At 35.1% G+C, this 17,595-nt stretch overlaps 1 protein-coding gene across 8 annotated transcripts in view; it reads left to right on the forward strand.

Moving 5' to 3' along the window:
* The first annotated feature begins 8,032 nt into the window (after positions 1-8,032).
* Positions 8,033-17,595, forward strand: part of LOC127945017 (band 4.1-like protein 1) — a 47,496-nt gene continuing 37,933 nt past the window's right edge. For all 8 annotated transcript variants that reach the window (XM_052541515.1, XM_052541521.1, XM_052541516.1 and 5 more), the window contains exon 1: positions 8,033-8,270. The gene's annotated coding sequence lies outside the window, so the exon portion shown is untranslated. The remainder of the gene's footprint in view (positions 8,271-17,595) is intronic.

The raw sequence follows: 17,595 nt of genomic DNA on the forward strand, positions 1-17,595 counted from the left end.
TCCCTCAGAGGATTTCAAGCCCTTTATAAATCTCTTCAGGGGTCTGCCAGTGTTGTTTATCACCTAAACGTTTCTATTTTAGGTCACATTATTAAAATGTAAGACACTTCTGTGATATTTAGTTCACAGTGTACCCAGAGTTGAAAAAAAAAATGTATTTTTTTTTTATTCTGTGTTGTATCTAATGTTCTATTCCTGACAGATAAAATAGCCTATTAGACAGACATGCTATTATTTGAATGCAAAAGGATGTATTTACTTATCTGAATTTCATGAGGGTCTTGGCAGAAGCTGTATTTGGGCATGGGACATGCTTATCCCTATCCCTAAATCAAACCCACAAACATCAGGAAGTTTTCCCATCCAGCGCCCTGGTTAACTGCAGCGGTGAAAGAGGAATTCCACACCAATTACATGTGAAAAAAAAAACAAGAACAGAAACAATTCACTCACAAGAATCTCTCATTTTTGTGGAAAGTGGGAAATAAGGATTTTTCATATCAGCTACTGTAATTTAGCAATTATTTCAAATTGATTGTAATTCAGAAATACCCATAGTCTGACTGCGCATTCATTCAGATAAAATGTATATACAATTTTATATAACCACTTCACACTGTACCCATTAAAAGATGGATATTTGATAAATTGCTATATCCTTTGCAGATATAATTTCCAAAGGTGTTTATCTAACAACAAATAATGTTTTTATAAGCACTGAGAGTTATTATGATGAAAAACATTTTTGGAGCCAGACTCATGGGGACATTTATGTATGTGCTGCCTGGACGTTTGAATATTTAAGTAGCTCTACCTCAAAAGCCACTAAGTACATACAAGGGAATATATGTTACACCAGTATTCAAACATACTGTGCACAAAGCAAACACAGTTTGATTGCAGCCAAGTAAAACACCATGCACTTGAAGCTTTGCCCAGTCCCAGCTGTGAAACTATACTGAAAGTCGACTTTAATCACTTCCCTGACCCTACCGTGACTTGAAATTAATATAGGCCAGTAAAAGTGCCCTTTCCACTTGAAGAAAAAAAAAAAAGTTTGTAGAAAACCTGACACCTCATTGAGAAATGCCATATTTTACAGAGGTTTGTTGCTGTAGTGTAGAGAGATTATAAAATATAATTCATTTTGGAGAGAAACTCGAGAAAAACTAAAATCTCCAATAAATATACTGGATATAATTCCCCAGATTCATCTATTTTTCAAATAAATTTCACAAAAAAAAAGGAATGAATATGTTTACTACAAAAACTATACTAACAGTAACCGAACAAAATGTAGAATACAAAAAACACAGAATCTGTGTTTTTACAAAAGAGGTTCCCACGGAGTGGACTGTTGCGTTGAAGAAAGCTTGTGTGCTTCTAATGTGGTCATTTTCTGTGAGAGGTCTGAATGTCATTGAGTTGTTGGTGGCAATTTAAACAACTAGATGCCTTTTGTTTGCATAATGCATTGTACTACAACCTCCATGATATGAGCTTTCAGGGTGAGTGTTTGGAAAATGGCAGTGCTTTTCTTGCTATATTAAGCTTGAATGAAGCAGGCATCTGGGGGACCCTCACTAAGTTCTGCATCAATTCATTAAAAAGAAATACATCAATGTTGACTTGAAATTGCATCCAGGACACTGGAGAGCACTCGGGATGGAGATTCAAGGCATTGGCAGACAATAGTGAGACCTGATTACTTCATTATGTTGGGCGCCTTCATTCCCAGATGGTTCACAGACCAGGGCCTTTTGGACATACTCATTTTATTTTAAGGTTTACAATTTTTTCAGGAGGAAGTGTCATTGAATTTTGCCACTCAGTTTGAATTTAATTTCAAACATCCATTAAACAGAGTAATACAATCCATTACTCTTAAACACACTATGCACTGATCTAATATCGGAATGCTCCTGTCTGATCATAACACCTTTAAATAAAATTGAAATTGAATTGCTCTGAAGCATTACACAAGCTCAGCTACAAGAACGCCCGCTCCTCTGCCAGTACACACATACCGAGATGATACAGCTTTAATACATCAAACTTATCTACTGCAGGTCTTGCTTGATGACCCTGACCTTCATATCCTACATTCCTCCTAAACTGACCTGTGTAATACTTGCCAAGCCCAGGTTAATGAAACACAAACCTGAGGGATTTTTCCCCCACCAAAAAAAAAAAAACACATTCAATGTGTGCATGATAAACACATGTATGCATGAAAACATTTGCACATTCACACCTTTCAATTAATGGAGGCTATCCACTGAGCCATACTAGAGATGTGGCAATATCTGGTTTCACCGTGTGAAATGTCCTGAAATGACCTGAAATGTCACCTTAGGGGCTCTGTAGTATTAAAACACGCTACACTCTCAGAAAAAAAAGGTACAAAAGCTTTCACTGGGGCAGTAGCTTTTCAAAAGGCACACCTTTGTACCTAAACAGTCCATACTGGTTACTTAAAGGTACATATTTTTACCTAAGTGTACATATTAGTACCTAAAAGGTTCAAAAGCGTACCTTTTGAAAAGATACTGCCCTACTGACTTTTTGTACCTTTTTTCTGAGAGTGTACAATAAGTAGTGTGATGAATATTCATGTAATAAACTCAACTATATTTTGGATAAAAAATGGTAATTGTTACAGTTTTGTCAGATAAAGTCAAGCAATATTTTTTCTTGCAGTATTAATTAAGTGAATGTAACTTAAAAAAACAAAACAAAAACAAACAAAAAAACATGAAAACTTTTCATTTTTGCTAAATTCAGTGAAAATCCCCATTTATTTTTAATCATACTGATCAAGCATGATATTCTCAAGAGGAAAAATTGCAATATCATTTGAACACAGCAATAATAATGCATCCTCTCCCTCAGATAAATGTGTAGGGGGAGAAAATGAAACAGAATCTCATTCCTGAAACAACTCAAGGACTCAATCCTGTCCACATCTGATTGGTTGTTACATTCGTCCTCCCTTTAAAGTTAGCTCTGACAAATTCTCCCGTTTTCTTACGATATGTACAATGAGTAAGATGAACTGAGGAAGTATTTATGTTTGTATGGGACACACCTTCCTCCTTCAATCTATTCCTCAAACCACTTCATCAGTTATTGTGACCCTCCACAATCCAGATCACAAGATTTGTTGTAGGTGTTGAATCAGATGATCTGGTTTTCCATCAAGCCACACTGTAAAAAAAATTAAGTCAGTACAACAATAAAAAACTTGGTACTAATTCCCCTAAGCTTTTTCTTGTTCACTCAACTTTTGTAAAAAAACAGTTATACTGACTGAAATTAAGTTGTCAGTCATACAAAAAATATTTAATTGGGTTAACTTAAGATTGTTAGTTTTGTGGAGAGGTGCAACTGTTTTTTTAACAAACCTTTTTTAAGTTGAGCCAATTCAACATTTTTGGTCTGTAGAACTCAATGTCTGAAGTTGAGTGAACAAAAAAATACTATTGGAAATTGGTACCATTACTGTAAAATCTAATAAGTTGGGCTTACTTAAAAAAAAGCATCCAAACCGATTGCCTTGAAAAAACTAAGTAAAGTGAAATAGGAATAGTATGTTGTACTGACAAATGCTTAGTTAGTATAGTTAACTTACACAAGAGTTCTAGTAACTAAAAAAGAACTGTAGGGGGTACTTGATCCTTTCATTTAGGTTTACTCATGACTTAGTATAGATACTCACTGACTCCCAGAATGCATTGCGCAGAATAAATTATGCAGTTGCTTTGTTTTAAAGTTGTTGTTTTTATTTGCCAATTTTATTTGCTGTTTTGTGTCAGCAGTAGCACAACAAAAAGAGGAAATACAATGGCTATAGTTACAATTAATGAATATAAATTTAATTTAATTGTTACCATTGTTGTGATTCACGTGATGAATGTTTAAGTCTGTGTGTGACTTCAGCATATTACCACTCACTATTTAAGGATTATATAAAAAGCATATCAAGTTATATATGAAAAGTAAAATCTAAAAAAGGTCATTATTAAACACACACAAAAAAAATGCTTTAATTAAAATATAGGTCATTTTATGAAAGCAACCAATTTATTACTTTTAGTTGAAATCAAATAACTCTGATTTCATGATGCATTTCTCCATTAATAGAGAGAAAAGTTTAGTAACATAAATAAAGTTTCAAGTGCCGAACCAAAGGGAAAGCTTATCACTATAATGGTGAGATAAAAAAAAAAAAAAAAACGGCAATTATCAACATATTAGTGCACTGCTGCCTCTCACTGGTTTATTAATGTCATTGGTTCCTTTGTGGCTACTTGAATATTTTAAGTAAGTGTCACTCAAAACAGTAAGTAAATTGTTTTATTTGCCTTGAAAGTAGCTGAAACTTAATAAAACCTAGCAAGTATAACAACTAAGTAAAGATAACTAATTTAATCTAAGTAAGGTAAATTATTGGATTTTACAGTGTACAGTAAGTAGCTTATTCTTCAGGGACTGAACTCTGCTGGTGCACTTTTCTCCCAATCCCCAATCAAAAACATGCTTCTAATTCTTTTTAAATGTATGTTTTATTTAAATGTAACACTTCAATAAAAAATAACTCTTCCCTAGGCTAATTGAGTTCTGTTTTGTCTGTACAGCTTATTATGCAAACTAGTGAGATGAGAGCATTGGCGCCCACACCTGTTGTTAAGGAACTTCACAGTAAAAGTCTTCCTCCAACAAATTAATGCTGCCTTCACGTGCTTTACCAATTTTCCTCCCGCTTTTGAAATCGTGATTTTCACTTGAGAGGGCGTTCATTTTTTTTTTTTTTTTTTTTTTTTTTTAATAAACTAGTATTTATCAGAATTCATCAGATTTCAATATTCATCATTACAATATACTGCTGTGCACAATATACTACTACTACTACTACTACTACTACTACTACTACTAATAATATAATAATAATAATAATCATACATTATTATTGTACATTATCTGTACAATATATTATTATTCATACAGTGGCCATGATTTAATTGATAATAATACTATTATTCAATTCAATTCAACTTTATTTCCAGACTCAAGGTAAAAAAAAAAAAATATATAATATAATAATAATAATTATTATTATTACCTTTTACAGTTAAACATTAGGTTCATTTAAGTTATTTAAAAAAAAGTGGGAGGGAAGTTTCTAACTTAAATAAATTGGCAGACGTTTTTTAGGATGAACTTGCAAAATCTTGTTCACAAAACTAAACTTTTTAAGTTTATGGAAAGAAACTTGGTTTAGGTTGAATAAATGTATTAAACATAGTTATACTGACTTTTCCATAGATTTTTGCTGAGCCAACACAACAAAACCAGTAATTTGAACCTTTTTCAAGTTGGGTTTTTTACAGTGCACAGATTTTACACTGGACATTTTAATGTATTAATATTACCACCATTCAGCTCCCAACAATATGCACAATTATTAACCTGACACTGGCTGAAAGGAGCAAAGACAATATTTTTATTTTAATGTCTTGAACTGTTTTTCATACAGTAGTTTCAAGCTCTCATTATTTAAAGCAAACCACATTTATCTTGTAAGTGAATCCATATTAAATGAAGTCTTGGTTGTATTTTTTTTATTTAACTTTGCATGTTTTTGTTCATAGCATGAGAGGATGAGGTCATCTCACGCAACTTGTCCATGTTGGCATCTACCTCATTTAGCAATAACTTCTATAAAATGTCAAATTAATTTGTGTCAAAATACCATTGGACTCTTTTTGACATCTACAGCAAAAGATATGGTGAGTTCTTTCTCCTGTAATTTGAATGCTGTATTTATGCACATGGTTAGCTGAATGTTATTATTTGCATTTAGCATAATTTTTCCCCCTGCTGTGCACAAAACAGTGGCTTATATTTATTTTGAGATTTACCATTTTAGGTGGCCTACCATCTGTGTTTCATAATCCCCATCTCTAGTCCCCAAGTATCTGATTTGATCTTTTACATGACATTTGAACTTTTCTTGACATTCCCTCCAAACCCACAAAGGACTGAAAACAAGGGTGTTGTTTCCTAGTAAAATATGCATAATGATGGTAATTACTCGAAAGATCGCCCTCATCGCCGACAATGATTTTCCCACATATTCTGTTCATATGGGAGCAGCGAGTTTCACACCAGGCCACACTGACTGTGTACACAACACAAAGGCCTGTGAATGGACCACTACATGCTCAGAAAAAAATAATGCTGCCATCCTCTGGTTGAAATATTAATAGCAACAGTTCCAGCTGTACCAAACACCAAACAGTTTATTATTATTCCACTCGATAGGTTTATTATTCCATAAATGTTATGCTCTTTAATAGCCTCACACATGACCATTTACATTCTTGTGTATATAAGGACTGTCATCTGTACACTCTGCTGTAATTTTCTCAGCATGCACACTTATTTCCTGCACTGTAATTACAAATTCACTCCCACTACAGAGCACATTTCCTATCAGGCAACAACCTCACTATTTAATAGGGCTGAATACGCAATAATGGACCATAAACAATTAATAAAAATAAATAAATAGAAATAAGCATGATGGTGATTGAATGAACATTTAATAACCCTGTGATTACATTCTGTTTCATCAGCAGGGCTTTTCAGTTCTCTTGATTCAGAAGTGAGGGATTTCTATCAGCAGCTGTCTGCAGGCAGAAGGGCTGTCTCTTAACCAGTTGTTTGTGTGGAGTCGGGATTCTTTCTACACACTGTATTTCAATTTCTGGAGGAGGATATAGATTCCAAGTGCTGAAGTGCTGAACTAAGGTTAAAGCTGTCCTCTTTCTCCTCGTTTTTGATTCACATACATTATTATAGATTTTTATTTTTATTTTATTTATTTAACTTTATTTATTTATTTATTTTTAGATTTGGTTTTGAGTTATTAATTTTCAGGTTTATTGTAGTATTCCTTTGAGACTAACTTATCTCAAATTTAGCTCATTAATTTCAGAAATGAAAAAATCTTTCATCATTTACTCACCCTCATGTTGTCCCAAACCTGTGGAAGTAGATGGCAACTAAAACTGTATGGGAACCAACATTCTTCATCATATCCTCTTTTATGTTCAAATAAAGCAAATAAATGCATTAAATAAATCAATACAAATAAACTATCAAAGAAATACATAAATACATGAATAATAATATTCAATACAATGCATAATAATAAATAAATGAATGAAGGGAGGAAGGAAAGAAATAACTTTGTTTTGTGGAACAAAAATATATTTTAAGAAAAGTGTTGTGTTTTTGTCCATACAAAGAAAGTCAATGGTCACCAAAACTGTTTGGTTACTGATCATGTTCAAAATATTGTATTGTATGTATGTTCTAAAAATATAATTTATCTATTTGTTTGTTGGCTTTTCACTGTTTTTTAATGATGCAAAATATTATTATTTTTATTTATTTCTTTATTTATTTATTTTTTTACATTTGTTTAATTTTATTAATGAGGTACCTAAGAGACCTCTAAGTGTATAATTAAATAATAATAATAATAATAATAAATAAATAACAACATAATGCATCCAACAGAGAGTTAATACACTTATATAAAATCAGTAAAAAATATTACCACATGGAGCATATTTTTAGCTACCTGACAATTTATTTTTTTTTTTTTACCTCTCATTGGTAAATTGTATTTGTCTGTATATGCACAAAAAATTATTCAGTTCTATACTGGTGTATTTTTTATTATGGTTACTCGCGCTCTAACGCAATAGGTAGGCTATATATATATATATATATATATATATATATATATATATATATATATATATATATATATATATATATATATATATATATATCCTTACGGTACAATTTACCTTAACATTTCATTTGTTGACTGACTTAGGAATGCGGTAGAGGAGCCTAATTGGACGGGTATAAAGGCTCGAAGCGCATTCGTGATGATGAAATCTGTGCGTGTTCAGTTGAGCGCGGCTCTCTCAGCGGTGAGGAAGGAGTTTGGTGTATTCCAGCACGCATACGCCCCCTACCCTCCTCTCCTCCTCCTCCTCCTCCTCTTCTTCTCTTCTCCTCTCCTCTCCTCTCATCCACCCGAGAGAGCTGCTCTCCCCCCTCCGCTCATTCATCCTCTCGGACAGGCTCCATCCTTTGACGGGGAGCAGAAGCAGCAGGGCGGTGGCAATCGCAAGCCCTCAATGCTCGGCATTTGGACGGAAATCCGCGAGTCAAACCTGGAGAGACAGGTAGGGCTCTTTGTTGCGATGTCATCCCGTGTACGCTCACTATCCGTGAAGTGTGCACTATAAACAGGCTGAATGTGCCTATTTGAACGAATCAGCCTATGTGCCCTTGTGATGAGCCTAACATTTTGCGTTATTCTGGCATTTGACATTTTGCACGGCAGGCCGGTCTATTAACAAGGCTTTGCTACCGCTTTTGGTCATGTGCTCATTTAGCATAAAAAATGGGTTTAATAAAGAGGACAGTGAAAGGATGCCGTTGTTATACTGAACAATTTGTGTAAAAGAGCTGCTCTTGCCTGTCAGTGCAGGAATCTATTTGACTCACAAGAGGAGAATAGCGCTGAAACTGAACCCTTATACATATATATATATATATATATATATATATATATATATATATATATATATATATCTATCTATCTATCTATCTATCTATCTATCTATCTATCTATCTATCTATCTATCTATCTATCTATCTATCTATATATATATATATTGCATAAAGTGAACTATCAGATTTTCGGGCGCTGTGTTTCTTCCCGTGGTGTGCATTGTATCACGTGCAGAATAACGTTTCGCCGTCCGAATAGGCTACCGGGAGCTCCACTGTAATTTAAATGTGGCTCATTGTTGACTCGGATGTAAGTGGGGTGTCAAGGCTGTTTAATGAAAAGAGGGTGTGGCACCGGGGGCAGTCGCGCGCGCATCTTGTGGCTGGAGCAGCCAATTAGCTGAGAGCGGTTGAGATTTATTGAGAGAGCGCGAGTATTTACGCACCATGTTAGTTTGCTATAATAGAGCTGAAGGAGCATGCTGGGAGAAAAATGAACATTTGCCAACGCGTTTCAGAAAACAACTGGACGTGTTATGTGTTTGTTTGACTATTTGTATTGTGTGGCTTGTTTATATACTACAGCACCCATGTGGTTCATGCCATATTTTTCTGCTGTGTTTTGTTTGAATAGGCTCAGATGAGAACCCATTACAAAAGTCTCCAGCAATTGGATTGCAAAGTCATGTTGCTTTTTAAGCCATGAAATATTGGGGAGATTTAAAATTTTGTGTTTTTAGACCTGGAAAATAATGGAAATGAATATACTCTAGGACAAACATCACCTACACTCCTACACACCTACACAATAAAGGTTCTTTATTGGCATCTGTGGTTTCTTTGAGAATCTTTAACACCCATGAAACCTTTTAATAAAACTCTCTTAAAAATAAACATTTTATTGTTAGAATTGGTGGTTCCATTAAGAACCTTTAACATCCATCCATGCACTTTTAACAATAATGGTTTATAATTGGTATCTGTAGATCTACAAAGAACCTTTAACATCCATGGAACCACAAAAGTTATTTGTATTGAAATATTGTTTGTGTGATTATTAAAATGTTCTTCACACAATGAAAAAAAAAAGAAAAAAAAAAGAAATTGATGACCAAAAATGGGGAACTAAAAAATATTGTTCTCCTAATGGCATCCTGCAAAAAAAAAAAAAAAAAAAAACTACAACCTTGCGGAACATTCAGTTGCACAAAACACTAAAGGTTCTTTATTGGAATTGTTGGTTCCATAAAGAACCTTTAACATCCATGGAATCTTTCCACTGCACAAAGGTTCTTTAGATTGTTAAAATGTTCTTCAGACTAAATAAAATGGTTCTTTTAAGAAATGTCCACTGAAAGGTATTTTGGGTAACCCATAGTGGTTCTTCTATAGCAATAACTGTACCCCCCCCCCCACCAGAACCTTTATTATTAAGAGTGTATGTCTATTTCAAGAGTACTTTTCATCTGCAAAATTTGTTTTTAGAGAATTTGCACATCTGTAAAAAATTTCTAAAACATCCCCTGCCAAATGTTAAAAAAGACACGTAGATGCATGTATTAGAGACATTTATAATTTAGTATGCGAGTCGCTACTCTTTTAAAGATGCCTATTAGATGTTGTACTCAATAATTAGATGTTTTCCAGATGTTCAGAGCTCTTGGAGATGTACAGCATTGCATGCTTACTGGGAAGTCATGGGAATTTCTATAATCATTGTGCACATTCTCTTAAATTTAGCTCATATTTAAACATTTCAGCGGCTAAATACTGCTTTGGGAAAATCAGACTTGCTTAGTGATTTCTGATTTGAATCATTACTTAAAATTTCTTATTCAGTAATTGCAAATGGAAAAGGTTTAGAAATCAAAGGGGATGACTAAAAACCACGATACGATAAGAAAACCATAAAAATAAATTTTATAACCAATACAACCAAACAACCAAACAATAACCAATCATTCCTGTCAGTATAGTGGATCTGTTGCCGGACCACAGAAGTGCATTGGTCTGGATGACCATTTCATTTATCACATGTGAATTTTGGCATTGTTCCTGCACGATTAGAGTTATTAATAAATAAAAAATACCTTTGTTTTGAACCTTTTTGAACAATTTCAATTGGGCGTCTTACTGCTTTCGAATTTCCTACATTTTAGCATATTCTGAAGAAAATGTGCGTGCTAATGCTACAAGCTCCTCATAGGTTAGAGCTTTGTTACTATACAGGTATGTGGTTGCTGGGGTTTTCCAAAATCCCACCCACAAGTCTCTGATCCCTCTTTTAATGTAAGTTAGTGGGATTTTATTGTCCGCCAGGCAAAAATAGTCAGTCTTATCACTCAACCCTTGTTCGCACATTCACACTGGTTTTATTACAACGTTCAGTGCATCACATGATCAACAGATCTATTCCAATCTGCTTTCATGCATTGGCGATGAACCATAGAGAGCCCAGGGAGAGCTCATCGCTTGTCATATATCACAGATGTTCAGTCTTTTCCACCACATAATATTTATTTCACATTTCAGACATTTAATACACATAAGTACTAGGGGAAAAAAGCATTTAATGTTTGTGAAATACCTATGATGTCTATGGGAATCTTTTTTTTCTCACATCAGAAACACCTTGTGTAGGTAACAACAGAGTGTATTCTTCGCACACTTACCTAAACATCTTTGAGAACAAGAATGCGGGATATTGCACAGTATAAAGCTATTAAATATTCTGAATTAAAAGGAACAAAGCCATGTAACCAATACATTTGTCATATAGCTCTAGTGTGTCATGTGACAAGCTTGAAGTGGCACCAAAGAAACAATATGGTGATGCATTTTAAAATAAAAGCTCTGCTTGAATATTTGAAACTTACATGTAAAAGGGTAAATAGGTAACCGCACACCTCTTCAACAAGCCACATGGTTTGAGAGGTGTCTTTTTTAGCAGAATCTGTGGATGAGTAATGCGTCGAAGTGTAATACTTCAGTTTTAGGTTTGTTAAAGTCTGAAAAAAAAATAGACTGAGCAATAGTAAAAGTAGGCACTGTTAATTAGCCTGAAAACTAACTGTTTAATTCATGTCAAGGCTGTACCAACACCAAGTGGCAAAGATTCTGCAAGCTATTCCTGTAGCACGTTGTTTTTGGACTAATTGAGCACAGTGTGCTATTAATGGCAAACTGCAACTGTCCCGTCCTACACACGCCTCCAACATGCTCTCAGCGTTCCTATATAACGTCCCATGAGTTCCCCTCATAACAGTATATGGACATGCACTGTGCTCTGTGCAGGATTTGGCAGTTTTGTAAGAATGTGACTAAGTTGATGTTTTCACAAACCTTTATGCAATTATTGCCTTTGCAACTAGCTGAAATAAAACAAAGGTAGTATATATATATATTGTATATTTCCCGTTTTTTGTGTGTGTCCAAAAGGAGAGTCTGTGTGCCTTAGAGTCAGGGTTGGGAAGGTTTTGATGCTCACAGAAGGAGAGCAGCCTCCCACGGGAGCTTATTTGTCTGTATATGAGTCAGTTGTATGAAGTTCTGCCCTGATCGTACAGAAGAATGTAAATTATTCAGAAGGCAGTTAAGCTTTGTGGTCTTGTGGGTGACAGCATGACTCGGTCTGATTGCTGTGAGTCAGCGCAATTTTCTCTTGCCGCTTCATCAGACCCCCTTTTCACATTCATTGGATTCACTGACATCTTTTAAATGGACGCGAGGCGAAAAATGAAGGGGTAGGTGGTGATGCCTTCCAGGAGGCACTGATACCATGAAGCTGAAAGCTGTTTTGCTTCCCTCAGTATTGAATCTGGCTTTGCCTTTGCTTATTTCCTAGGAGACTGTTTTATATTTTTTTCTATTGTGGTGTTTTATTGTGGAGTCATAGACCTCTCAAAAAAGGGTCATTGCTGTTGTTGTATTGTTCTAATCCTCTTCTTAACTATAATTAGCAGTTCTTGCTAAAGCAATCACTGTTATTATTGCTTATACTTTGTTCTAAGCTGTAAGTAATACACTTTGGGACGTAACACATGCTGTTTGTGCTACATACCACAAATCACATGATTTTGTAATTTTATGTATTATTTTAACCTTTGTCACAATTAGCCTACCTTTGTTTAATTTTCTGGCACAAATGGTCTTCCATTGGAAGCCAAGCAATATCTAGAAAACAGATTATCAAGATTTGGTGCAGTGCTGTTATTGTTAAACTAACACTATTGAATATCATTTTTGTTCATTTAAATAATGCTGAAATAAAATTTTTATAATAGAGAGAAAATAAAAAACAATTCGAAATGTTGTCTAAAATAGTACTAAAATTGCTAAAGCTAAAATAAAAATGCTAATAAATTAAAATGGGAAGAATGTTTTTATAAAAAATAAATACAGTTATTATGATAAATGAAAAATTAAAATTAAAATGAAAGTTAATTCAAAATATTATATTAAATATTTATTACAAGAGGAAAAAGTTTACTTAAAAAAGTGAAATGTTGCTTTTTGCACCTTACCAAAACAAAATAAGTTGAAGTAGTAAAATGATTTAAACAAAATAAAAATAAAAATAAATGAAAGCTAAATATATATATTTTTTCAAAAATGACAAAAGAAATGAAGAAAATTACAATTTAAACTTAAAATAAAATGATGAACAAAATATAAAAATAAGGGCTAATTCAATACAGTAACAAAATGCTAAAATAACTCTGATTAATGCAGTCACCTAACCACACAAAACACATTAGCATTTGCACATCAGTGGCATGACTGTGAGTTTGCGAGCACCTCTGACATTTGTTCTGAAAAGATTTAGGAGCTTTGTTAAATTTAAACTAACGTTTTGGTGTAAATGTAAAGATGAACAAAGCTACATTTTTCTCAGACAGAGATAGAAAATCTGTCTCTCTCTGTGTCACTGTCAGTGTGGACAGGTGTGTTTGTTTGAAACCGAAAAAACGAATTTGCATAACCCTAATGAGTCTGTCTGCCTATACGCTCATTACAAAGTCCATTTGATCTCCCAGTCCAGCAATACATCTCAGCCATTGCTGAGACCGCTGGATCGGTGAGGTAAGAGGGAAGGATGTATTGATAAGTGAATGCGGCTGGCCAAAAGAAAGGCTCAATCATTTGTGAATTAAGTTGGCTACATTGACTGCCATTTTAAGAAATTAGTTTAATCAGTAAATGAGTATTTCCCTACTCCAGGCTTTCTGCCAATGCGTCTAGCAGGGACTGACAAGGGCTAATCTATGAGCTTTCATTTAACAAATCATACAGTTGCTATTCGCTCTAAGCAGACGTCATTCTAGATACGGCTTATTAACTTCAAACCCTTCCTGCTTTGAAAATCATAGATTTATCTGTAAAATTCCAGAGTTAGATGTATTAAGTGCTTTGAAATTCACCCCCACACGTCTATTTCAAGTTCCTCTTTGTTAGCCATCTTCTGTGGTTTAAAAGCTGCAGTGCCACACAGTGGGTTAGGTCTTTACATTTAGGCCTCCATAGATTATATATGATTCCCTTGTCACCAGCAATGCTAATATCTGAAGCTCGTTTCAGATTACTGCGAGAATTAAAAAAATGACCCAACTGATTACCGTTTAATATCAGTCATCAAGAGGATACCCTCTGGCTGAACTCACATTTCATTTTTTATTCTGTGGTCACTTTCTATGGTGGTCACTTTTTCTGTATAGACATGATGTGTTTGTATCACCGTGGCAACAGAACTTTATAAAGTGCACCCGTTTTAGTAGAAGATCTCTTTACTTCAACGTTGCATAGCTTTTTGCTGTCATTTTCCTGACTTTAGAGAAGGGTTTATAAAACAGGCATCAATCAGTTTATCAGACTGAGAGCTTGTCATTGTGTCGCAGTGGATGTTTTAAAGGAGCTTTATAACAGTGACAGTTGTGGAGGTAGTAAACACATTTGGGCTACATCGCAGTGAAGGCATACGCAAAATGAATTCGTAGCCCAGATATACTCAACTGGTGACTAAAAGAGTCACATTCAACCCACAATTTTACAATTGTTGTGAATTTTATAATTTGGTAGTAGTCAAATTTGCTTACGCTTATGCTTAAATTATGGCAAGTACCAATTCACTTGTATTTGTGTTTGAGCTCTGAGGAACGTCAAAGTTTTTTATTACATAGTGGTTTTGCAACATTGATCAATGTACACATAAACTAGTTCTGGATTTTGAGTGCTTAGAAAATAGAAAATATGAATATCTATTATTTATCATACTTACAGGTTGTACATCTTAAAAAAAAAAAAAAAAAAAAAAACTAAATTACTTTCAGAGTGTAGTGTCTTCTTTACATGATGTTAACCAGACAAACTAGTCACTGTGTTCACGGCCGGTCAACATAGAATATAGGCGGGCATTATGCAAATGAGTTACCCTTCAATGTGTAGCTGTCCGTCGCGGAAGTGAAATTCAAATTTCTGACGACTCGTTTAGACTGGTCAGAGTTGACTCTTTCTTTTTTCTTTATTAGGATTTGTTTTGCCATTTTATGCCTTTTATTTAAAGAGGACAGTAGGTTGACAGGAAGCAAAGTGGGTGAGAGAGAGGGGGGTTTTCAAAATGGCATAATAGGGGCACTTTAAAAACGAATTTTCCAAATTTAAAATTTTTCAAATCTTCAGAACATAGTCGTGCTGAACTGAAGTGATCGTCAGCTTCAGAGATGATAAAGTGAGCGCTCATTTTACGTGCAGATTATAATAAATATAAGTTCACATGGCAATACCGATTTGAGTGCCAGTAATTTGTAACATGGCTAAATTATAAAAAAATAATTCTCACCTTCTGATTATTTGTCTCCTTATCTGTTTGCGAGTGCCATAAAGAGCCGCATTTCATTAGAAATTTATGGCATGTCCTTGAAAGAGAATCTATGTCTAATTCAATATGCAGTTATCTGCATGCCCTTGAACTGCTCAGTGATGCGAGATGGCACGTTCTTAAAGGATGATGTCTGCATCTGTGGACCCTTACTTTTCCCCTGTGGATTTCTCTAATAGGAAATGGCCACATTCCTTCTTGTGTTAACATATTTATCTACGTTACGGCTAAAGGCAGATGTTGTAACACAACAAAGGCTGTTTCACAGGATTTTTCAGGCACGGCCTTTCCTCAACTTGCTGTGATGCTCCTGTGGCTAGAGATGTTTGTTCGCAGTTTCACTGTACTGTGTTTTTATCGCAACCGAGCAGTTAAAGGCCTCTCTGGTTTGAGGTTTTACACTCTCACTGAGAACCGTACATGCTTGGCCACCTTTCAATTGAACTCCTGATGCTTCATAGGATGCCTTTCAGAAACTCGGACAACATCCTCCAAGTCAATTTGAATGGATTTTAGCTTTAAACTGTGGACATATAAGTGTCATTCTTGAGAAAAGGATGTTTCCGTGCTGAACTGAACTCCACTCCATTGCATCAGCCAAATTTCACCCAGGACAGGTTGATGGATTGGAGGTAAACAGCATTAATATGAATGCTACAATTAATTTGAGAGGGGCCGTGTATGATGTGCATGCTAACTAGTTGCCCTGAAGAAAACCTGCTTGCCTTTCTTCATCACGCTCCTCCTCTCTGCCTGTACGCCGCTCTCGCAGACTGATTGCACCAGTGATGTCATGACTTCCTTCTGTATGCCACCATTTGAAGACGCATTGGCTTGGGGGTACAAATGAATCTTGGCTTGATTTGTTTTGTAGCACATGAGCACCCGTGTTATTGTATTTGTTTATTTGAAGGTTGTTCTATGCCTCACAATATTATGGCAGTGCCGTTTGAAAAGATTTGTTCCAAGATGGTAAGTATATCTTGCAAAACTGAGCTGTCAGTTTTATCATGAACTTACTCGGTTGATATAAGACTCAGCTGGCGTTTGGTTGTTTTTTACAGTGGAGCGCTTTCATGCGTTGAACAAGGGGGGTTTTGTGTCTTCTGAAAGGGCACCACAGCTCCCTCAAAAAGAAGTCCTGCCATCATTGTAGCTCTGCTCCAAAATGTAGTCAGCTGCCTCTACATTTTTGCCATTAAATACGCTTCTGATGCAAAGGCTGTTCCAAACAGTAGTCAACTTAATGATGCTGCCGACTCTTGGCCAAATTCAAATAAAGCATCATATGTGTCTTTAGTAGAGATAATGCAATGCAATGCCACAAGCTTTTCGAGAGATAGATAATGGGATAAGTTGAGAGAAATGTTGATTATGAATATAATTCATTCAATAGTGAATATTTCTGCAAGTTAAAGGAGTAATTCACCCAAAAATGAACAGTCAATCATAATTCACTTACTCTCATGTTATTTCAGAATTGTATTAGTTTCTCCATTGCGACACGTGATAAAAGTAAATGAAAGTGGATGGGAACTAGGGACAGTTGTGGTCACCATTCACATTCATTGTGGACATTCTACAATCAGCACTCCCAGATTCTGTAATCAAAAAGGTTTCAAAACAAAGAGCATTGTCATAAACAGTAGAAATACCAGAAGAAATATCTTTTGTGTCGGACAATGGTAAGCCTATGAGTCAAAAAGGTTTCTCCTATACTAAAATTAATCAATGACAAAGAGTTCCTGCAAATGTAGAGCATTCTGAATCAGTCCCTAATGAGGTTTCATTGTTAGGATGCAACCCAGGATACTCTGTATGTAGGCAGTAGGCAGCTTGCCAGGTTATGGACCATAGCTTCTATCTTCGTGCATGAGAAAATATGGAGAGGCTTTCCCTCATTGCTTTTTCCTCATGCACATTTTGTCATCTCCCTGAAATCGTTTTGTGTGAACTGTTGACATGTTTGTCTTGAGTTACTAGAGCCTCTGCCCCGTGCCTTTCTTCTGCTAGCATGCGTTATGCCATGAATGATGGATTCCTTTAACAGATTGCACTACAGATGAGTGATTGTGCTTGGAGCTACGGAGAACTGGTTGCCAAGTGTAGATATATTTTCC

This window comes from Carassius gibelio, chromosome A23, assembly GCF_023724105.1.
Source record: "Carassius gibelio isolate Cgi1373 ecotype wild population from Czech Republic chromosome A23, carGib1.2-hapl.c, whole genome shotgun sequence".
NCBI lineage: Eukaryota > Metazoa > Chordata > Actinopteri > Cypriniformes > Cyprinidae > Carassius > Carassius gibelio.